We start from the raw sequence: 25,425 nt of genomic DNA on the forward strand, positions 1-25,425 counted from the left end.
CCTTGGATTCTACTTCTTTCTGACTAACTGCTGTGTGGGTGCAACTCATATGCACTGAACTTGGCCAAGACTTTGACACTTTCCTTGTAGGTTTAGCCCAAACCAGTAGTAGAGAGTCCACAAAACTGACAGTTCCAACACATGGGATCTCCCCAGATTCTGATATTGCCTTTTCTCATTAACTCGCATAAATTATTTTGCTCTTCAGCCAGTTTCATTACCTGTAGTATGAGAATGGAAATTAAGAAAAGTCTATAGTTTCCTATGAACTTCATAGACTACAGTTTGATATATGATGTGGCCTAGAAACTTCTTTCAAGACTCAGATTATCTATCTTCAAAGTGGAGACAAAAAATAATTATAGTATTCCTCATAGATACAAAAACAAAACACAAGAATTATTTCTTTATTTTAATGTATGAAAAATAGGTATTTATAAGAGAGCTTAATTAACTAAGAGACAGTTTGGTCAACTGAGATTGAAAATGCAATGTGATGTACTGAAGGCTAGAGTGTCAATCTAAGAATCAAACATTTCTTGTGTCATTTATAGCTTTGTCAAATGATTGCTTTATGACCTGAGAGCAATAATTTAAAGTTTTTGGCCTCATTTTCTTATCTGTAGTTTGAGATAGTTTCTGGGATTAAAAGCATGGTAATCACTAGCAGAGTCTTAAATCAGATAAGTTCTCTCTTTCACACAAGAAGTAGGTGAAGAGGCTACCATAGGAGATTAACATGTGGACCCTACAAAACTGATCTATCATATAGATGCCTAGTTCCAAAAGAAAAAGAAAGAACTAATCCTTTGTAAGGTATTCACAAAGTACAGATAATGTCACATAGATGAGGGCATCCAGCGTTTCCTTGTGTTAAGGCACCCAACTGAAACTCAGCTACCTTGAGAAGTAATAAAGATGGATGCAGAAATATGCAGAATAGAAACTGCACTCTTCATATTAGTGATGTTTTTATATGGGGAAAGGGGAAATATTTTTTTCCTTTATATAATGATGGAGTTAACATGGCTGGTTAGGGACCAAATTTTGAAGAACACGTCTTTTTGATGCTCTTTATTTTATTAAAATGACCCTTTTTTCTTTACTAAATCCTCTGCTTTCAAGAAGATCATCACGCTTATTTGCCCCAAACAGTGACAATCCCGTCATGGATGCCTATGTGCCAAATTCCATTAAGTCCTGGCTTATCACTTAAGACAATTCTTCTAATGGATTAATTGACCAATAAAATAAATAAGTTTTTTTCTTGGGGGTGGGGAGGCAGAGAGGAAGCTTCTCAAAATATCCTACAAGGGTGAATGATGCTGTAATGGAGGGAGGTACTAGGATGTGCCTTTAAAAAGCAATGAGCAATTCCATATGACCCAGCAATCCCTCTCCTGGGTATCTACCCAAAAAATCTGAAAACATTTAGAGATAAAGACACGTGTGCTCCAATGTTCATTGCAGCTTTGTTTACTGTGGCCAAGACATGGAAACAACCAAAATGTCCTTCGATAGATGAATGGATAAAGAAGTTGTGGTATATATACACAATGGAATACTATTCGGCAGTAAGAAAAGATGATATAGGAACATTTGTGACAACATGGATGGATCTTGAGAGAGTAATGCTGAGTGAAACAAGTCAGACAGAAAAAGCAGAGAACCATGTGATTTCACTGATATGTGGTATATAAACCAAAAACAACAAAAGAACAAGACAAACAAATGAGAAACAGAAACTCATAGACACAGACAATAGTTTAGTGGTTGCCAGAGGGTAAGGGGGGCGGGGGGTGGGGGGTGGGAGATGAGGGTAAGGGGGATCGAATATATGGTGATGGAAGGAGAACTGACTCTGGGTGATGAACACACAATGGGATTTACAGATGATGTAATACAGAATTGTACACCTGAAATCTATGTAATTTTACTAACAATTGTCACCCCAATAAATTTAATTTAAAAAAAAAAAAAAAAAGCAATGAGCATTGGTTGTTGTCCTGCCTGTGACATTTCTGTCCTGGGATTACTCTTCTTAATAAAGTAGACAGGCATTTTGAATTGCGTTCTTGTGTACTTTAAAAACCAAACCAAACCAAAAACAACAACAACAACAACAACAAAACAACAAAAAAAATCCTTCAATTCAGCCTGGCTTATATTATATTCTCATCAATACGCTACACATCACTCTGACAATTTCTTGTGGCTGTCAGGCCGAAGTTAGCTGGAAAAGGTTCTCATGATATGTGCTCCTACATTCTGAATTCTTTAATAGTTTATTATAGGGCCATCTCAGTACTGGTTTTCAAATAGGAAAATCTTTTTTTGTTGTTGCTTCAAAGATAGGGGGACAGTAAGGTTAATTCCAGGGTAATAGAAATATTAATAAACAGTAATAGGCAAAGTAGTGGTAACCAACATGGAAATAGAAATAATGACAAGAAAAGAAAGAATAACAATAAAAATGCCTAAAGACAAACTTTGCATAATGAAAGATATAACGGAGGTTTTTATGCTACTACAGCTTCTAGGATTCCATCTGTGGGCCCCAAGATTAGTGGGCCCAGGGTGAGCCCATTTTTCATAGGTTATAGAAGTTCTCTGAGTGGCTCAAGTTTCCTGCTGTAGCCCATGTTGCATAAACTATGACAACCATGGATGGGATGAAATGAGGAGCTAAGTAAGGCAGTAGTATAGGTTCTGAAATGACTCTTTCACAACTCCTGCATTTCAGAGTATTCAGAAATCAAAATAATTAATTTATGTAGCACCTACTTCTTCCTCTTCGTATCTCTGATTGCCTAAAATAACATAAAATGATAACCTCTAATGCATTTCTAGTGCAGAGAAGTTTAGACCATGGTTTACACAAAAAGCGGTAGATAAATGCATATCCATTAAGCTTTTAACACAAAATAGACAAGTGCTATAAGGAATGGTCCATATAGTGAAACAGGACAGGACAATAACCTTAATCCAGTGTGCTATGAGAAGAATCTCTGGATAGCAGTATTATTGGCAGTTGGACTACTGGAAGATTGCTGTGGAAAGGGACACTAGGTGAGAATATGTAAACTAGGAAAAGAAAAAAAAATCCATTAGCAGGGCTACAGAACCCAGAAACAGAGCACATTTAAAGATAGGCATGTAGGCATTTCTATATCAGTGTCTATTGATGCATTTTTTAAAAGAAAATAATCAGTACAGTATATAAAGGATGGATGTTCAATGTTTATTTTTCTTTCTAGATAGTGAAGTAAATTACTAACATTGAAATTTTAATTCTACACAAAAGTTTACATTTTTTCCATTGACTAAGTTGAAAAAATTCTGATTAAAACAGAAGCTAAAAGAAAAACTGAGCAGAGAGAAAAGAAAAATACCCTGTTCTTCATTAAAACTTGTCCTTAGTTGATAAAATCCCAAGAGCTATAATCTATTTGATGGGATGCAGGGAGGGAACAGCATCCATCCAATTCATATAAACTAGAAGGAGAAGTCTAACAAACAAAATATTGACTATCCTTTCAAATAGCTCAATTGGGAAATAATGATTAGTGTCAAACATAATATCACAAGGTCAGTAACCTTTCAGCTCACAGTGCAATATTTTACTGTGTTTGTCCCAGAAATCAGTTACCATAGACTCTACCATTTATCATGTACATCATTTGGACTTTCTGAATGTAGGAATAGTCGATCTTAACCATTCTACAACTACTAGAAGTTGAAGGTCATGCCATATGTCATTGAAAAGAGAATTTCCTTTGAACTGGCAATAAACTTTTGACTTTGACCTGTAACTTTAGTGCCATAAAGTAAACTGTTTTCCATCTTTGTAATTTACATAGAAAACATGTCTACTTTATTCTAGTATACTGTCTCACATCTCTGTGAGAATACTGTCCATTTGAAGGGAAGTATTCAAGTAGCAATATTTACTTACTGCTAAAATTTACTTGCTTCCAAAGGATAGAGTTCTTGAACAATTTCTCTTATTTTCTCTACTGCATGCTTGATAGCTAGAGAAACAAAAAGGGGTAGACATCAATAAATTACATAATCTAGGAAGCCATAAACATGATCTAGTTGAGAACTGAAAATACTGCTTTTTACATCTGTAAATATTTAAGACCCACACTTCAAAACCGGTGTCAATTGTTATTTTTTCTCTGCATGTGATTTGTTGAAGGGAAAAAAAAGAGGAAGAACTCTGGTTAAATACTCTACTGCATTTAATATATTTAATATCTCAAATAATACTGTCACAGTTACACAGTTTACAAGCTGGATTTTGTCTGACAAATGCTCTGTAAGAAAAATGCAAAGTACTCATATACTCCCCCAATAATGATAAATCTACGGTAACATTTTGTTTAGTTCCAAAGCCATCTTCCAGATTTTGTCTCTCATTTCATTTCCTGTCATATAATGTAGATGCAATATTTGTATTTTTTATTGGAAAAGAGGTAGGACATTTCTAAAGGCTGAGCACTTTGAGTAAGCAAGGCACCATGAAGAACCTCTGTCTTTTATCAACTTAAATGTACAAGTCTCCCAGAGAGTAGCGTAGCAGAAAGGTAAAAATAGAATACAGTCTTCCTTATATGAATATATGTATACTTTGATTACTTGTATTTTACAAACAGTGATTTGAATCTCACAAGTGGTTATTGCAATCTCTCTCCCTCTATAGATAGATAGATAGATAGATAGATAGATAGATAGATAGATAGATAGATAGATAGATAGACAGACATAGATATATATAGAGAAAGAGAAATATCTCCATCCCCATATATGTCATATATTTAATGATGAAAATACCTTTATTGTTTCATCTTTCACTTATTTCCTCCTCTTCAATGTGGTTATCATCTTCCTATAGGCAAGAAAAACATTGTAATCATCTTGGTGCATTAATGCTTGTCCCATTGGTTACTAGGTAAATGCTTGCTGGATATTGGTAAGGAAGGAAAAGTGAAATTGTGTATGTCTAGTATTTAGTAATCATGCAGTACTTCATTTTAGTTTTCTTAAAACTTTCCTCTTCCTGTTGCAAAGAGCTTGCTGTTTTTCAGTGCGCCATGTTTGGGTTTCAAAGTTGGCTCCTACACTTACTAATTATGAGGTAGGCAAAACACTTAATTAACCATTTGTGACTCATGTTCCCACATGTAAAATGAATATAATAATTAGACCTACCAGATATGGTTATTGGGATGATTATTTAGGTTTATATAAGTAAAGTAGGTTGAAAACTGCCTGGTATATAGTAAGCACTAGTAAGGGTTTACTATGATGATTATTAGTATCTCCTAGTCTATTTATCTGAAAATAGGAATAATAATAATACCTATTTCATAGATTTATTAGCACTAAATAGACAATAAATGTAAAGAAACTAACAATTTTCTGGTAGACTGGATGTGGGACATGAGGAAGAAAAAAAAGGAGTCAGGAATGACTATAAGGTTTGTCACCTGAGCAACTAAAAGGAAGAAGTTGCCATTAACTGAGATGGGAAAACTAGGAAGAACACTTTTAGTGAGAGCAATTCAAGAGGTCAACATTGGGAATTTGAAGTTGGAAATTCTATTAACTATCTGAATGTGTATTTTGGGCAAGCACCTGAATATAGAACAGGAAAGAAAGAATACAATTCAGTAATTTCAAAATGAAAGTACTAATTCACGGAGCCTATACTGAGTTAACTGAACCAACTGATTATATATATATATATATATATATATATATATATATATATATATTCAGTGGTTTCTAATTTATTAGATATTTGAGACCTTTTTAGAAGCTGATGATAGACACATGAATACATACACACAAAATGTGCATATATTTAAATTTGTATGCTTGGTAATTTGATTTTATCCACATAAGCCATAAAGACACTGTTGACAAAATGACAGTCTTCTCATTCTAATTTTTCATGCAAAATAACACTCACTTTCTGAAAAACAATTTCAGCAAATTGCACAAATAAAATCAAATATAAACTTTATTTCCACATAAAAGTTAATTTTAATAGACAGCTGTTGTTGTTTAGCTTAAGTGAGAAGCTACAATTATGTATGGCACATTAATTTATTTAGCTAATAAATGATTTCAGATTTTTTATTTTGATGGTAGCAAGGTTTTAAAACCAAAATTCACATAAATATACTTTAGCAAATGATATCAGTTTTCATAGTTCATTTCACAATATACTTATAGAATTCTGTCAAGGAGTAACTGCATTTTCCAAGAATCTAAGTTGAATTTCTACAAATATCTTTGTCTTCAAAACCATGAGGTCATTTGGTAAAGTCTGTATCAACCCTTGCAAAATTGTATTTCATCACTGAAACTTTGACATAATTATCTATCTTATACCTCCTCTCCCAAAAAGCAGTATTTTCAGTTCTCAACTATATCGTGTTTATGGCTTGGCCAAAATATTTCTAATTGTAGCATCATTATTAATGATAAATAAAAGAATTTGAGCATATCTATTTTCCCATTACTAAAGTCAACTTATTATCCAGGCTATCTAACCAGTGAATAAATGTAGTACTATAAAACTGTTCTGAATCAGTTGTAGCATTGAACAATAGAAAAGGAAATTAAGAATATAATTCATTTATAATAGCATAAAAGGAATAAAATACATAGGGAAAAAATTAACAAAAGAGGTATAAAACTTGTGCTCTGAAAACTAAAAAACATTATTGAGAGCAATTAGAAACCTAAATAAATAGAAAGACATTTCATGATCCTAAATCAAAAAGACTTAATATGGTTAAGATGGGAATACTTTCCAAATTTATCTACAGATTTAGAGCAAGTCACATAAAAATCCCAGTTAGCTTTTCTGCAGAATTTACAATCTAATGCTAAAATTCATATGGAAATTCCAGGGATATAGGATATGTAAAATAATGAATACCGTTTTAAAATTATTGCTTTAAGAGGTTATCTTTTAATCAGTGAGAAAAAGAAAAGAGTCACAAAGTACATCTATATCATCTTTTGTATTTATCTACCTATTTACCTTTACTCATGCTCTTTATTATTGTGTGTGTGTGTGTGTGTGTGTGTGTGTGTGTATGTGTGTGTTCAAATCAAGTTAAGTGCTTAGTTTTGTTTCATTTCATCTTAAATGACACCCTTAGTATTTCTTGTAGGGCAGTTCTTTTAATGACTAATATTCTTAGCTTTGTTTATGGGAATGATTTAATTTCTCCTTTATTTACTTAAAGCTTGTTTTGCTGGATATAGAATTCCTGGTTAACCACTTTTTTCTTTCAACATGTTAAACAGGTCATTCCACTGCCTTTGAGCCTCCATGGTTTCTGATGAGATACCAAATGTTAATCTTATTAAGGATAATCCCAAGTGATGGATCATTTTTCTCTTTCTGCTTTCAAGCTCCTCTCTTTTTCTTTAGTTTCAACAGTTTGATTAGGATGTGTTTAGGTGTGAATCACTGTGTTTATCCTATTTGGAGGTCTTTGCACTTTTTGGCTATATTAATTAAAGATTTTCATCAAATTTGAGGATTTCTTCATCCCTATCTCTTCAAATACTCTTTCTGTTCCTTTCATTTGCTTCTGGAACTCCCATTATATGCCTACATGTCTCTGAGATTCTTCTTCTCCTTCTTCTCCTTTGTTTCAGACTCAATAATCTCAATTGATCTATTTTCAAGTTCACTCATTTTTCTGCCAACTAAAATTAATTCCTAAGTCCCTCTATTAGATTTTTCATTTTAGGTATTGTATTTCTCAACTTCAAAATTTCCATTGAGTTTTTTATTATATAATTTGTTTCCTTATTGATATTCTCTATTTGTTGATACATCATTCTCAGACTTTCCTTTAATTTTTTAAGATATTATTTCCTCTAGTTCTTTTAACATTATCTATAATATGTTAACATCTTTCTAAAATTCAATATCTGGGCTTACTCAGGAACAGTTTCTATTGACTACTTTTTTCCATGTGCATAGGCCATAATTATGTTTCTTTGCACATCTTGTACTTTCTCTGTTGAAAACTAGACATTTTAAATAATATAATGTGGCAACTCTGGATATTAGATGCCTACCTCCCAGGGTTTGCTGTTATTGTTGTTTGTTTGCTCAGTGACTACTATGGACTAATTCTGCAAATTCTGTGTACTCTATCATGTGTGGTCAGTGAAATCTTTGTTTGGTTAGCTCTGTAGTCAACTAATTGTTGGACAAAGATTTTGTTAAATTTCATGAACTCATCAGTCTTCCACCATCTTCCAAGGGGATCTTTATAAATTTGGGGCACACTTTCAACCCTCCGGCAGGAAAATTACAACTCCACCTTAGCCTTCACTTCTGCTGGCACAGAGCCTCTAGATAAGCGAGAGGTAAGAGATTGGCATCTTGTCATTCTTCCCTGGACATACACATATACTCATACATGTTAGTGACTTTCTAAATTCCCAAAATATGTAAGACCTTTACAAAGCTCTTTGTGGACATCTCATTCTTCCATATTCTTGGTGGGATTTTTGATCAGTTGTTTCTTGGGCCTAACTGGTATTGCAGCATCAAGGAGCAGTGATGTTAAACAATTGTCATTGCTTTTTTTTCTTTTTCTTTTTTTTTTAAAAATAAATGCCTTGGGTACACACAAAGGGAACTCTAAGTCCTGAGGATGGAACTTTTCATCAAACTGACAGACAGATCAAATAGTGAAAAATCTCTGGGGATAAGATTTTTGGGGAGCTCCAAACATTCTGCCTCCTTATGTGGTGAACAGGCTGCTGGTTTTCAGACATTATAGTTTTGAGGCTGTTGGTTTTCAAGGCTACTGTGGATAGTGGAAAGGGACATGGAGTAGTGCACCTATAAAGCTAACAGTAATTTAGCTGGTTGGTTTTTCTGTTTTATTTTTTGTTTTGTTTTATTTGAATAAACATGTCTCAAATATTTACCAGCATTTAATTTACAGAATTATGAAAAAGTTGATTTTAACCATTTTCCCAGTGTTTTCTTTGATTTTTTGGAGGAGCAGATTATTGGAGGTCCTTATCCCACCATTCTGGAAGAGATTTTCATAAACTTCTGTGAGAAAATTATCAGCATGGCTTATTCAAAGATCACATGGATTACAGAACATGCTCACCTAAGTCATTAGCAACTAGAGATCAAACCATTCCAGTGTTATGTTTCTCAGTTTTACCATATTAATTATTTATTTATTTTACCTTTAATTTAGTTTTCACTTCTTGCAATTTTTTTAAAAAAATTATTTTTAATCTCTTTTTATAGTGTGCAAAAAGAAATACAGAAGAGGAAGAAGTAATAATGGAAAATGATATAATCCAAAATATAGATAAATAATAAAATTCAAATGTTAAAATATTTTTCAAATATTTTAAAGAAAAGTTTTCTTATAAAGGCTTTACCAGCTAAATAGTTCAGATAAAATGTTTATTCTTTTTAATCAAGTACTATATTGTGAACAGATTATGAACCTATTTTCTTTTTAAAATATACACTCCTTTGTGTTTTTCCTGAATGTTATAATCCCATAAAATGCAAGTATTTTCCATAAAAAAAAATATAGTAGCAAAGCACAGGTGGAATGACAATAATTATGTTTAAGGTTATTTAAAATAAGGTAATACAAAAGTTCCACACTAATGCAAAATAATAATGGGGCAATCTAGACCGAGAGTGTGGAGAATGAGGGTATATGGAAACTCTGTACTTTCCACTAAGTTCTTATGTAAACCTAAAACTGTTTCAAATATAGTCTATTAATTTTTAAATGAGGTAATAGATATTTCTGTTAGACTTTTTACGTAAAACAAAAACCATCTACAGCAAGGAAATAAATAGTAGATTTCTCCAAAAAAATGTTTGTTTGTTTGTTTGTTTGTTTGGCAGAAAGTAAAATTCTCACACCCTAAATATATTATTTTCCAATCTCTAAAAAATACTATTTTATAGAATGCACTTCTTGAATTATTCTTTAGGGTTCCAGTTAAAATTGGGTCTCTTAAATATATACTCTTTCTGCTCCCTCATACATGTGAACAATGAACAGTAAAGACCTTAATCAGAGTTATATTTATTTTTATATCCTTAGAATTTCACCTTAATGATGTATGTTAATTTCACATAATACTGCATGTCAATCATTACATGACACCACAATTATTTCTCTACTATGGAGATTATACAATTATTTTAAAAATTATAGTCCCCAAAGCATTCTATCAGAGTGTCATAGCTATATTAAAACTTTATGAAGAAAGAGCATTTGAGATCTTGCTCCTCAACGTAAGTCATCAGTTTAGCTCAAATAAACTCTTATAAAAATTAAAAAAAAAAAACGTTATGAAGAAAGAATAAAGGAAACATAAATCAATCTTATATTTGAATATTAATATAAAAATCCTAAATAAAATAATATCACACTGGTAGTTTACCTAAGAGATGTAAAAATGGTTTCAACATTAGGGAACCAGTGCAATATACTACATTACCAGATCAAGAGAAAAAGCATCACAATTTGCTAACTATAGAAAACAGGTGATGAAATTCAAAACAACACAAGATGCTTGTTGCCATTACTACTGTAAGGTACTATTCTAACTGTTCTAGACAATATACAACTAAATAATAAAAATACTTAAGAAGGGTCAATATTTAAAAGGCATAAATTTAAACTGTTATTTGCAGACAACGATGCTAAAAGAAGAAATTCAAAAAGTAAAATTAAAAATTGAAATTTATAAGATATATATTTCAGAGAGAGACATATGTATAATAGCAATATCAAGTCTAATTGGAAATTGATAAAATCCTATTCAAAATCACAAAATAATTAAAGCATGTAAAAAAAGAACTATTCAATTAAGGAAACCTACCATATTCTTTGATAAGAAGACTCAATATTGCAAAGCTGGCCCCAGCTATTCTGTGCACTGTGGCTTGCAACCTCTAATACCCTGATGACACCCACCTCCTGATATTTAGGCCCTTGCATTTTGCCCTCCTCTTGACTGTGGGCTAGACTTAGTTATTCACTTCTAATCAATAGAATATGGCAAAAGTGAGCTTTCATTTCTGAAATTAGGTTATAAAATGACTCTGCTTTCTGTCTTTCACCCTCTCTCTCACTCTGTGCCTGGTTCTGAGGGAAGTCACCAGCCATATTGTAAGCTGACATATAGAAAAGCCCATGGGGCAAGAAACTGAGGGTAGCCTTTTGCCAACAGCTGAAAGAAAATAAAGTCCTCAATCCAACAGACTATGAGGAACTGAATCCTGACACCACCCTGAAAGCTGATTCCCCGCTAGTCTAGCCTTGATATGACTGCAGCCCCCCAGCTGACATCCTGACTGCAGGTTTATGAAAGTCCTGTGGCAGAGGTAACCGGCAAAGCCATGCCAGGACTCCTGACCCACACATACTCTGATAATTGTTTTAATTGAATAAAGTTAGTAATGTAGCTGTTAAATATTGGAGTAATTTGTTATATAGCAATAGATGACTAATATAGATTTCAATACAAATACAACAAAACCATTTATGGCATTTAAAAAGCTCATGTTAAATTCCCTTTAGAAAATGAATTATTATAACAATTTTTATGAAGAACGGCAATGAGGAAAAAAAAATTTTTCCCTATCTTGTATTGTAAAAGTACAACCATTAAAATGGGATGTCTCTTAATTTAGAAATAGACACAGATCAAACAGTATGGAGGTATCTCAAAAATCTGAAAATGGAACTACCTTATGATCCAGCAATTCCACTCCTAGGTATCTATCCAGAGAAATCCAAAACTCTAATTCAAAAATCTTTATGTACTCCTATGTTTATTGAAGCACTATGCACAATAGCCAAGACATGGAAACAACCGAAATGCCCATCGGTAGATGACTGGATTAAGAAACTGTGGTACATTTATACAATGGAGTATTACATAGCCATAAAGAAGAAAGAAATCTTACCATTTGCAACAACATGGATGGACCTAGAGAACATCATGTTAAGTGAAATAAGTCAGACAGAGAAAGACAAATACCATATGATCTCACTTATATGTGGAATCTAAAGAAAAGAATAAGTGAATGAACTAATCAGAAACAGTTTTGGAGACAGAGGAAAAACTGAGGGTTGCTAGATGGAAGAGAGGGGTGGGGATGGGGAGAAGGTGAGGGGATTAGAAAACAGTCAGTAACCACAAGATGGCCACAGGGTTTTGAAAATTAATTTGGGGAATGTAATCAATAATGTTGTAAAGATTTTGTAGGGTATCCGATGGACACATGTCCCATTTGGGAGACCACCTCAGGGATGACGTAAATGCCTGATCACTGCATTGTACACCTGAAGCTGAACAATCAATGCCAACTATAATTTTATATATATATATATATATGTATATATACACACACACACACACACACACACACACACACACACATATATACATATACATATATATATATGTATATGTATATACTTACAAGAAGCGGAGTACAGCATTAGGAATAGAGACAGTGGAAATGTAATGGCTCAGTGTGATGTCAGAGGGATAGTGGATGGGGGAGGGGGGTTCACACAGTGTGAGGGATATAAATCATAAACGTCTAAGTATTAGTTTGTCTTGTGTACCTAAAAGTAATAAAAAAAAAAACAAAAAAAAGAAAAAAAGAAATAGACACAGATCAATGGAAGAAAATAAAGAGTTCAAAAACAAAGGATATATATGTAGGGATAAAGGGAACATTTGAAATCAGGGAAAATGATAGATAAATCAAACAATATCTTCAGGGTTCAGGGTAAATGAGTTTCCTCTTGAAAGGTGAATTAAAGTGCTAAAAGTTTTTTGTTTTGTTTTTTATAAAAGAAGATTATGTTTTTTTGTTTGTTTGTTTTTGTTTTTTAGTAGTGAAGACATCCTTTCTAAATAAGACCAAAAACCAAAAGACATAATAGAAAGATTGATTTATTTGACTGCATAGATATTCAAATCTCCTTTATGATTAAATATACTATTAACAGACTTAAGACAGGAGGGCCAACCTGTGATAAAATGTTTGGAAAATATGTAATAAAGAAAGGGGAATATGCATAATATAGAAATTTATTTTACAAAAAATAAGGAAAAGAAAACTGCATAGAAAGCAATTTCTATACTATATGTACGTACGTATGTACGTACATTGTCGCGGCCAGCGCAACATGGGCAGTGAGAGAACAAGAAGGGGCGGCGAAGGGTTAAGAAAGAAACAGAAATCAAGAAAGTTTTGAAACAGGGGCCAAGGGTTTCAGAGCCTCAAAGGACTGAGAGCCCCGAATCAGTCCACCTTGTGGCTTTTATTGATGCACATACAAGGAAGCAGCATTGTTTTTACTAGGGTCTGTGAGTCTCATACACCATACCAGAAAACTGGTTCAAACCAATCACCCTTGCCTGTTGAAAGTCCCGTGATGTATAAATAATTATTGTCTGTACCTTCCTAGGGGACAAAACCTTTATGTTGAAACCTTACTGAGATGGAGAACTGATGTTATCACATCTGGAACCACTTCCCAAGCAGGTAGTGGGAAGGAATGTAGCCACAGAGGCAGAAGCTCTCCTTAGACGGGGGAAAATGGGGGGCTGTGCCCACCTCTATCAACCTCATGAGTTCTCCTGGTGGTCCCCACACAACTGTGCCTGTCTTAGATTTTTTCTTTGTTGAGGAATCTTACCGGTCATTGGCTAGCCAGCCATCTTTTGGGGCCAAACAAGGAGATGGCATAAACGTGAAGCAATGTCCCTGAAAGGAATAGTCTCACAGACTCTTCTTTCTTTTTAGGGGTAGGTACGAGGGGACTAGTAGGCAGGCAGCTGCATGACAACAACATTACATGTAGATCGTGTAAGTGTGTATACAGTCAATCCTCATTATTCACAATTCTATATTTGAGAATTCTCTCATTCCCTGGAATTTATCTGGAAGCTCAAAATCAAAAATCAGTCATTCATGGACATGCACAAACCTGTGAAAAATTTGCGTGGCCCTATTGCACGTTCCTTGCTGAGGTCAAACAAAGCAGTGTTTGCCTTCTTCTTTCAGCTCTCAGGCCGCCATGAGCAGAGGATGCAGATTGCAGTGGGCAGTACAAGAAGCTCCAGCTTTGGAACCAGTAGGGCAGTTTGGATCTCCCAACTCTAGCACCTGTTAGTGGGGGGGGGAGGGGCGCTCAGGCAAGTCACGTAACACTTCTGAATCACGTTTTCTCTTTTGCAAAATAAAGAAAATAGAATTTACCAGGATGAATAGTTTCTTTTTGGATTTAAAATTATAAACTATGTGAGATTATGTGTATGTGTACAATAAACATGTAAAAATGCTCAACTTCGTCAGTAATAATGGAATGCATGTTAAAATAATGAAACATTTTACCAAAAACTTAACAAACAATAAATGTTGATAATGTAAAGTTTTGATGAGGATGGGAAAGAAGTAATAATCTTACCAAGTGCTGCGGGGAGGGATACAAACTAGTACAAACCTGATAGAGATAATTTTTGCAATATCTATAATACCAATCAGTTACTTAGAAAACTGTCTCACAGATACAAGGATTTCTTTAGATTGTAAACAAGAATTTTAAATAATCCAAATGTCTATCAGTAAGGAAATGTTTTAAAATACTTAGTGTCATCCACACTCAAAAATAGTATTTAAAAGTAGGAAAATAAAAGACATCTATATCAAAGTATTGATGTCTATTTTATTTCTAGTAAAAATAAAACAAATTATATGTGGAATACACACACACACACAATGTATACTTTCTTTACGTCATATGCACACACACACATACTATATACAGCTATAGATAAAGATATAGTTATGTAAATATATAGAAAAAGGCCTTGAAGAATACTCTCCCAAATTGTTTAGTTATCTAAACAATACAGAATAGTGGAATCTTATTTCAGGAGGATGGGGTAAGTGGGTGACATCAAAGATTTATTGTTTTTGTTGCTAATTTAGTACTATTTTTTTGTTGTTGTATTTAGTACTATTTGTTTTTATTGTTGTATTTAGTACTATTATTCTAAAACATTTTCATTGCTTTAAAAAGAGCATGTATTCTTGTATTACTTTGATAATTTAAGTTTTGCCATTTACAATTCTAAATTTTCACCCAATTAAACATGTCATAATTTTTAGTTTTCTTTTAACTTCTTAGCCTTAGCCTAGATATATGTCTTTTTAATTTTCCTATCCTTATCTCGATTGCCTAGTTAGTATAAAAGTGGCTACATTTTAATGGAAGTGAATTGGTTTGCTTTTCTTTATTTAAAAGAAAAAAAAAAATCCCACAAAATCTAGTACATACTAACCTGTTCAAAATTTCCTAAATAGACATAACAGAATTCATTTTTCTAAAAACTGGGAAGAACACCTTTCATTTGTTTAAAAATACTTTACTAACCATTGTCATCCCAATAAATTTTAATTAAAAAAAATAGGCATCTGACAACTCTGTTCAAATTTAAGCAAAACTTAAAACTGATATGGTTTACTCAGAGGATATAAATTATACCATTAGAAATGGCATTGGCTCTGTTTTTCCCTATGAAACAAAATATCATAGGTGACAACAGAAAACATCTTATTTTGCAAGCCCCAAAGTGACTGTTACATGTGTATAAAAGATCATTTAATTCATTCTTAATGATTTGAATCTTTTCTCAGGGTCAAAGGCATCTTTTATATCAACTTGCTTTTACAAATTAATGTTTTGAAGGAAACAGTAAAAGTCAAGTTGCTTGGGAATATATATTAAATTATATGCTAGTTAATAGTGTTAGAGAGATGGCTTAAAAATAAATTGCCCATAATACCTTTTAATAAAGGAGCAAAATGTACTTTTTTATTCTGTGTTAAAAGCAGATGTCTATTTGGCACTGTTTGGAATCCGATTTGCCATGTATATTTTGATTAATATTATGCTGGGTAATCTGCTCTACGTGGTCTAGGTTCAGTAACCTCAATGTAAAATAATGAGCCTTCAAGAATAAAAAATATGCTCACTGTAAAGTTGCATATTCTGAGAAGCAGTGAACATATTCAAATGAAAAGAAAAAAAAATGAGGTTCTCACCCAGTAAATTTGCTCGAAGTGAAACTTACATTTCTCAATTTGTATTTAGCTGTCAGTCTGTGCACTAAAAACTGGACGAGCTATGAACCTTTTGCATATGTTTTCTATAAATACCTTTTCTTCTCTGATTCAACTGCCACAGGACTCTGGAGAAGTAGTGGTCTTAAGGGAGCTTACAGCTACTGGGATGCAGCCAATGGCAGTGAGTTCACACACTAAGTGGCATCTTCAGAAAAGGGCCAGCACTCATATTTTATGAAATATGTAACATGATTTACCCAGGGTTGTCAGAAGAGATGGATTTCAGCCAATGCAAGGTAATAAATAGTAATATGTGCTGCATATATTTGACTTATAACCCTTGGCATTTCGAAACAAAATTCTTTTGAAGAATTCATTTTATACGTCATAAACTTCTCTATTGTTTTTCCTGTTTGGACTGTCTTTGTCATCAGACTTCTTATGAAAATATTATTCAAAATTATAAATGAAGCCATATTTTTGAGAATACTCACCTAGGACTTTCTTTCCAGGCAACACTTGAAATAGGAAAGTTAGCAGTGTAGAAAATGGTTGGCTTCATTAAATCAGCACCTAAGGAGGAAAATAGCCCGATAAGTTGTTTGTCTATGATTATGGGAAATTTGTTATTAAGGTTTAATACTATTTTCTCTCGTAAAACACTTAACATCTTCCAGAAACATAGAAAAATAATTTTGATATATTTATTTTTACAAATTTGAAGTGAAATTTAAAGGTTCAGCTAATGCACAGATGCAAATTTTTTATTCAAGGCAGAACATTTTCCAATAAATATAAATATAGCTACTTCCCAGCATAACTTCCTTTGATCAATAGATACTATGTCTTAATGGTCATAGTTCAGGGACCTAATGAATGGTTTACTTTGCTTTCGTCCAATGGATAATTGTTACAAGTTCATTCAGATAGTCACATACAGCTTTGCATTTCAGTTTACATTTCCTTTTTCTCCCTATATACAAACTCACAAATAGTTTTTAGAGATTATCACATAGTATTTATTTATAAGCATCTAATTAATGTTTAGCACAATACTATGTTCATACATAAAATACGTGATTTTAAAATCTACCATCCACATTTCTGTGTGCAAGATCATATATTTTCAAATAACATCCATAAAGAGATTTCAGTATTTGATCATGTTCATAAAACACAAAATAAGTGAAGGAACTGCAACCCCTCCCCCCACACACACACACAATTATTTAGCTGACTACACATACACTTTTCATGTTATATGGACACTGCCGCTGAAATTGTTTCTGATTGTTCACTAGAGATTCTTTTCTGAAGTTTCTCCTGGCATATTCTTTTGAGTTCACAAAGGAAACTTAAAGCTGGCCCCTGTAACAAGACCCCAGAGACTTCACATTTGCAGTAGCTCCTTACATCTCAATAATAGAAAACAAGGCTTGGGAATAGATGTATCTTTTCAATCTTATGAGGAGTGTGAAGGCTACTACTTGAATTATTCATTGAACGGGGGATAGGAAGATTATGTGACCACAGCCCACCTTTGCAACTGAACATTTTAACATCATTATAAAAAAACACACACATGTATTACAGATGGGTTATGGTGCTAAGCCAGGCACTGTGTAAACTGAATTTATTAGAATTACCCTCTATAAGTTTCCAGTTAAGACATAATATCTGTAAGACAGATGATCAACATCTACTTATGTATATTATATAAATAGTCCATAAATATGGTAACCAGAGATGAAAATGTACACATTTTATTTAATTAAAAAGATATGTATCTTTGTTCATTTTTAATATCAGCTTTTCTAGACCAGAAATTAATAGAATGATTTTAATAATTGTGAAAGAAGTCAGAGCAAATAATAAATTTCCATATTCTCCAATCTTAATCAGTTATCAAGCCCCCAAATTTTACACATAATAAGTTATTCTGAATTCCACCACTGTTAAATGAAAAGGTTTTGATATAGGTCAGCAAATTAACTTTGTATAAGCTTCCCTAACTGAAGATAAATTAGGAAGAGGGATTAAAAAGATTGTTCCTGTGTTGACACTCAGGTCGGCTAATGATTTTGCTTTTCCTATTTAGCTAAGTCATGAAATGCTGTTCTTCTTAGAAGGAGAATAGAATCTCTATAGCAGATGCTTTCAAGGATAATTTTATGATTTAATAAGGCTTTTATTTAAGCCTAGTAATTAAGCCAAACTTTTTTTTTTTTTTTCACTAATTTTGTGTTTGTCACTAAGCTGGGCACTGGAGAAACAGCAGACCAAAGTACAACCTCTGCTTTCAATGAGCTCCTTACCTAATAAACAGAAATTAGTAAAGAAAATCAGTCAAGCACGTAGAAAATTATAAGGATGTGCCCTACATGCTATGAGAGAATTCATAGAAGAACCATCTAGCGCAGACTGAAGATTTACAGATTATATCCCACAGGTCAATCATAAGTTATAGAGATAGAGAAAACAAAAATGGGAGGACTATAGGAGTAAGGCTGAGGAACGGTAGTAATAAGAAGAGCACTACACACAATAAGAACCTTGTGCAAAGTCTAAGAAATACAGGGGAATTTTGACTCTTCTAAGAACTGCTGGTGAGGAAGGGTCAAGGAATGGCAAAATATGGTCGACAAGAAGCCTGTCATGAAGAGGCTTGTATTTAAGGCAAAGAGGTTTAAACTTAAATATAATAAGTAAGGGGAACACGTTAAAGAACACAAAGCAGGAGGGAGAGGTAATCAAATGGTCATTTTAGACAAGTAACTGTGATAGCAGAATAAATTGGAAAGGTTGAAGGATCGCCTAGGAAATCTCAGATGGAAGGATGTGGTTTAGGCAGGTAAAGTCTGAGGTTTTTGTTTCTCTTGCCCTTGTTAGGAGGTATTTCTACAGTGTGGTAGTCATGTTCCTTTTCCATGTAGTAGCCTACAAAGCATATGCATATCCAACACAAATATTAGCATTTGTCATTTTGACCAACACGATTGGCATAGCCTTGGAAAGAGAGAGCCTTTATAACTGAGAAGGCTGCCCTGTTTCTCACTCCAAATAAAAATATTAGCAAAATTTTACAGTCAAAGATAAAGAATAGGAATGTATTGTTAACCTAAATCCTCTACTTATTTATATACATCTATAACTTCAACTCCTAAATATTTCCTTCATCTTCCTTAATGGACAGACAGGCAAGTTTACAAGAATGATAGCAGTGAACAGTAGACATACCCTTTTGCTTGAATTCCACCATTTATTACTTATTTACCAACAATTAGAAGAGCAACCAAATCATCTGCCTAGATTGAATGATGAGTTAGTGTGTAGGGGCCATCTTCAGTAGAAGCATTTCAGTTTTGGCAAAACTATAAAAAAAGACCTAATAAAGTATTTGGAATGTTCCCAGGGTCAAACTGTAGGCTAACATTTGCATTCAATTACCTTCCTTGACTGCTCCCTTGAATCTAAAGCCTGCCTGAAGATGGCTATCACAGAGAAATATAAAAAAGAGGAGTAGCAAGGAACTGGGAACATTATCTTTGGCCTATTTGCATAGTGTCCTTAGTTAAGTTATTTGTAATGTGGGTAATGAATCTTTTCTTGTTTATATGAAAGGTTATCAGGAGTATAACTTTATTTTCAGTAAACCCATAAAAAGGGATTAAAAAAAACAACTAACATCAAGGATGGAAATAAAATAGTCAGAGAAAAGTATTAAATCTAAATGATTTAGCAGAAAACAACTGAGGAAAAGAATCCTCTATGGATAGATAAATATGTTATTATGTTACCTGATAATTAGAACTTCAGGTTTGTTGGCCCCAAGTGAAGTTAAGAAATTAGAACCATTCTTCTCTCATGTCTACATTTTTTTTTCTTTTTTGAAATGCTTGGATAGATGATAGCTAGCTAGCTAGCTAGATAGATAGATGATAGATAGATAAACTTAAAAGCCCATAAAATCCAGGTCATTGGAAAATTAATCAATTGTAAGATAGATGTGAAGAAATTACAGAGAATACAGCATGGAGAAAATTTAATTTAGAGAGAAAAGTTATGAGACATGGAAAAAAGAAAGAGAATTTCAAAGTTCATCAAAGAATTCTAGGAAGAAAAGAATACTAGAAAAAGAGAATATATAGAATGTTGAAAAGGAAATAAGAATCATCCAGAAAGACAAACTCTAGACACATGAAGGACAATAATTCTCAAACAGGGAAACTAAAAGTAGATTCATCAGTCAAATACATGGTACAAAAGAGAAAAAGAATATTGTAAAAGTAGTAAGAAAAAAAAATTACCCATCAGAGATAAATTGAAATCTAACAGCAACAATGAAAGCAGTGGGATATTATATTTAAGTGATAAAATAAATCAGAAAATAATTACATAGTCTAAGAAATTATCTTTCAAAAAAAAGTGAAATGAAGAACATTTTTAGATAAACAAAAACCGAGTTTACTAGAACCAGACCCTCACTAAAGGAATATTAGAAAAAAATCAAGCTAGAAAAAAATGGTGAACACATAGGTAAATCTAAAACAATGTTGATGGCATAAATAATGTCTAATTTAGGAGGTTAAAAACAATAAAAATAGTGCAAAAATCCTCGACAATAATACTATGTAAAATGAAAGAGGATGATTAGAGTTAAAGTATTCTGAACTCTCATTTGAAAGCTAGATTGGATAAATTAAAAATCACACAATATGCTGTTTATAAGAACTACTAGTACTGAAAGGTAGAAAATGAAAAAAGGAAAGGGGAAATAATATACCAAAAACCAAAACCAGTAACCATAAATAACATACAAGATCAGACAAATATGTTCACAAACGCATCCTATAAAAAGTGCTACATACCTCATTGCTGAATATAACTATGGTCACCTTTGAAATAGTCCCCTTGGGAAGCTATGCACTGACTCCAGCACCTAATCCACCTTCAAATTTGGAACTCTTTTTCTGGAATGGCCATCAGAGCTGTCATCGTATTATCCTCCATGTCCTGAATGTCATCAAAATGTCTTCCTTTCAATATTTCCTTTATTTTCAGGTAAAGAAAGAAATCATTGGGGGCTAGATCAGGTGAGTAGGGAGGGTGTTCTAATACAGTTATTTGTTTACTGGCTAAAAATTCCCTCACAAACAGTGCAATGTGAGCTGGTGCATTGTCGTGATGCAAGAGCCACGAATCGTTGCCGAAAAGTTCAGGTCATCTAACTTTTTCACGTCGCCTTTTAAGCACTTCCAAAAAGTAAACTTGGTTAACTGTTTGTCCAGTTGGTACAAATTCATAATGAATAATCCCTCTGATATCAAAAGTGGTTAACAACATCACTGCAACAAGTTTGCGAACTTAACTTGTCTGATCTTGTATAACCATTTAATTTCAGACAACATAAACTTTAGGGAAAAATAATTAGTAGAGATAGGGAGAAACTACATAATTGATAATATGTTTTAATTCAACAATGAGAATAATAATTCCAAATGGTATGCACCTTAAAACATAGCTTTAAAATACATAAAGCAAAAATGAATGACTAATGAAAGGATTAAAAAGTCCATAAAAAGCATGGAAGATTTTAACACTACTCTCTCTATATATCTGGCTGAGATTAATAAACTAAGCATCTAACATAGAGAATTTGTAAAAGAATGGCATAATAAACCCAAGGAAAGCAGAAATAAGGAATTAATAAAGATAATATCACAAATTAATATAAAGACAATGGAGAAGATCAAATAAAAAAGTCAAAAGTTATTCCTATAAAAAGACTTCACTAATAATGTTGAGAATCCTCTAGCAAGACTAATCAAGAAGAATAAAACAAAAGGTAACAAATAATATTAGGAATAAAAAAATATAAGCTCAGATGCAATAGAGATTTTTAAATAAATGGATGAATAACTATGTCAATATATTTGAAAATACACAAAAATAGACAGATTTCTAAATAAATTCTGTTACCTAATTAGATCTGAAACAGAATCTAAAGAACTCTATAAACAAAAGGAATAATAATTAGTAATTCAAACTTTTTCTACAAAGAAAGTCACATATAGTTTTATAGAGAAGTTCTATCTAACATTCAAAGGACAGTAATTTCAATCCTACACAAATTTTTCTACAGAACAGGAAAAGCAAGAAGCCTCTCAACTTCATTCTGAGGATGTATCTCCTTAAGACAAAATTAAGCCCTTAAAAAAAAAATTAAGCCCTTATGACAAAATTAAAGAACATACACATAGAAATGTATTCTAAAGTCTAAAAATGTAAACTGAATGTAAATAGCAACAATTTTTTTCAAAGTAGTAAAAATCATAAACAATCCAAATAGCTATAGACAAGGGAATGGGTAATTTGTCACATATTCATATGATGGAATAAAGGGATATATATGATAAACTCGTAAAAGAAAAGAGAGGGACTACTAAAGTGCAAATTTTAAGACAACAATAATCTCAGTGAAAGAAGGGAATATGATCAGAGAACAAACTAATCTTCAAAGGTACGGCTACTATTTTATTTCTTAAGCTGGTAATGGGTACACATTTATGTTATTTGGAAAATATCAAATATCATATATGACATTTTAAATTTATAGGGTGTCTCATTCTCTAATTAACCACACAATAAAACTAAGTACCTTATTGTTTGTAACAATATCATGCACTTATATTTTAACATTATATTCATTAATGTTATTGTGTCCCATTTCACAACTACATTACAAGCCTGCTTTACTCTACATTCCCTTGGTCAGGTATTAGTCTCTTGGGTATGAAGGTCCTCAATGAATAAGCATCAGTTGATTTACTAATCAGAAGGTGACATGTGATAATATTAAGAATACAGTTGTGCCAGCAAAATCTCTATAGCATTTAACCTAAACTTACATTCTAAAATTTCTTAAGTTGTTAATTAACTGTGCTTAGCATTTCTGTTTTACATATCACTCACTACTTTCTTGCCTAGATTCTGACTTTAATATACCTTTTCATATAAACAACTCCCATCTCCAGAATGACTGTGTCCTGCATAAAACCACATAAGCCCTAAGTAATTAATTTACTGTGGGGCGAAGTACATCAGGTTAGTTTATTCCCTTTCAGGAGCTGTGGACCCAAGAGCCCTTCAGTTTTACAATTTGTAGAGGTATAACAGAGCTTTCAGCTGAACTAATTTAAAAAATAATAATAAAAGAAAGGAAGGAAAAAAATAAGCTTTACTAAAATAACTTCATATTTAATATCTATCACCGTTTCCACTTACAATGGCATTTAAACCACTATTTAGTGCAAACATTTTCCTTCCCTTACTTTATCTTGTAAATGTTTGGAAAATGTTTTCTCTAACTTTTGAAATGCTTTTAATAACAATGATATCAATTTTATTCACTGTTAAGTCCAAAAGAAAAGGAAATGTTTATAAGTACTCTCTCAAATGCTGCCATATAATAGACTATTATTTTCTCTGGCATACTTATGGAATTCAAAAGTCTCTAAAATGAAGATCAACCAAAGATTATGACATAATTATACTGATGAAACTATTAATATTAATACAACTTTTCCCAAGGGACTTGAAAAACATCATATATTTGGATGCTTATTTTATTATCTCAGGATTTTGGGAGTGTTTTATTTATTTTCTTAAAAGTTATATATTCTACTGCTCATATATTCTACTTTATGAAGAATATATAAATCTATTTATTGAAAACATAAATAGATTTATGAATTTTATAATGGTCATAGTGTCCCTGTGATGTCCTCAATAAGTCTTTTAATACTTTTAGGTCTTTTTCTTTATGGACAGAAAGAGAATTTTAAATTAAATGTGACTTACAATAGATAAACCATACTGTACACCTTAAAATAGAATTATTTCAAATATAATCATGCTAGACATGTTTGCTAAATTTACTGTGTCTTATAAACATTGAAATATAGGAATCATTGGCTTTTATTATTATTTGCCTTTTATCAATAATATTTGAATGTGTTTGGAGCATGATATTAACTATTTAAAAATTGCATATAATTGTGCTTTCTAGTCTGTAAGCAAGTAAAAACATTAGAATTGTTTACTGTCTTATTTCTTGTCATCATAACTGCCATGCAGATGGCTTCTTTCTTTCAAGTTGTACACACTCTCTTCTCCAAGATCTTAGTGACTGACTGGTTCATCGTAAGCTTATCAGTGCCTTAAATAGGATGTATCTTATATAAATGAGAATCAATAGCCTACCTCTCTATTTCACAATACAAATTTTAACTCATTCAAAATTTAAGCAGAAATAGAGGTTCATAATAGCTCTAGAGGCTCATAATAGAACTGTACAAATTGTAGTATCATTTTGGTCACTACCCAAATTCTACAGGCCAATTTTTATTACCAAGACAAGTATGTTAACTATGAAACCAACACACGTGGAGAACTGCATGTATAAGTGAACACACATGCAGGTTGAAGGATGTTCTCATTGGTACAGTTTCATGGATGTTTTCTAAGACAGTTCCTAATGAGCAGAGATAGGTAATGTGCCTAAGTGACTTGTCACTGTGTGTGCTGGTTTTACTTCCATCCAGTGACCAGTTTTTACAGTTTGAAGTTAATGAGAGAAAGGGTTCAGTCATGATACGGAATGGTTATTTTTATGATGGTCATGATCAAAGATTACAGACTTCAGCCATGGCCACCCACTTCACAAATGCATGTCATGCTACTTTAAAACAAGACAGGTAAAAGATGTAAGGTCTCAATTTAAATGTTCTTTCCTCAAGAAAGGTAACCTCTTACTCTCTAATCTAAGACTCCTAAGCTACGTACCCAGAGCTTCCTGTTCTGCACCCTTCTTCTCCATTCATAGCACACAAAGCATATAATTGAAATTACTTGTTTAATAGTTACCTTAGATTGGATTTTCTATAAGCGGAGGCTGACATGGGATTCATGATAAGTAGCTTATTAAAAGAGGGCTCTCAGAAGAAACCTGTAAGGGAGTGAGGGAAGAGGACAGGGAAGAGGAGGAAGTTAAGCAAAAGTGTCATTGGGGTGAAGTTCAGCTCCAGCCTCATCCCACAGAGGAGCGGTGAAGCATAAATCATCCCACGGAGTATATCTTGCCTTGAAGTAATGTTATTGGACTTTTACACACAGCATCAGTCAGTCTATGCATACAAGCTGCCTCAAGGCAGTGGAGAGGTCGAGACTTA

At 32.8% G+C, this 25,425-nt stretch overlaps 1 long non-coding RNA gene across 2 annotated transcripts; it reads right to left on the reverse strand.

Moving 5' to 3' along the window:
- Positions 1–3,954: 3,954 nt before the first annotated feature.
- On the reverse strand, positions 3,955–25,211 carry LOC141570406 (uncharacterized). Of its 2 annotated transcripts, none has more exons than XR_012494410.1 (4): positions 25,121–25,211; positions 16,690–16,768; positions 14,055–14,233; positions 3,955–4,031 (listed from the first exon to the last, which is right to left on the reverse strand). It is a non-coding gene; the product is annotated as an uncharacterized LOC141570406 (long non-coding RNA). The 2 variants fall into 2 exon arrangements; XR_012494411.1 differs by lacking the exon at positions 3,955–4,031 and adding an exon at positions 4,851–4,891.
- Between the last annotated feature and the right edge of the window lie 214 nt (positions 25,212–25,425).

Source organism: Rhinolophus sinicus, linkage group LG03 (genome assembly GCF_036562045.2).
Source record: "Rhinolophus sinicus isolate RSC01 linkage group LG03, ASM3656204v1, whole genome shotgun sequence".
Classification (NCBI taxonomy): domain Eukaryota; kingdom Metazoa; phylum Chordata; class Mammalia; order Chiroptera; family Rhinolophidae; genus Rhinolophus; species Rhinolophus sinicus.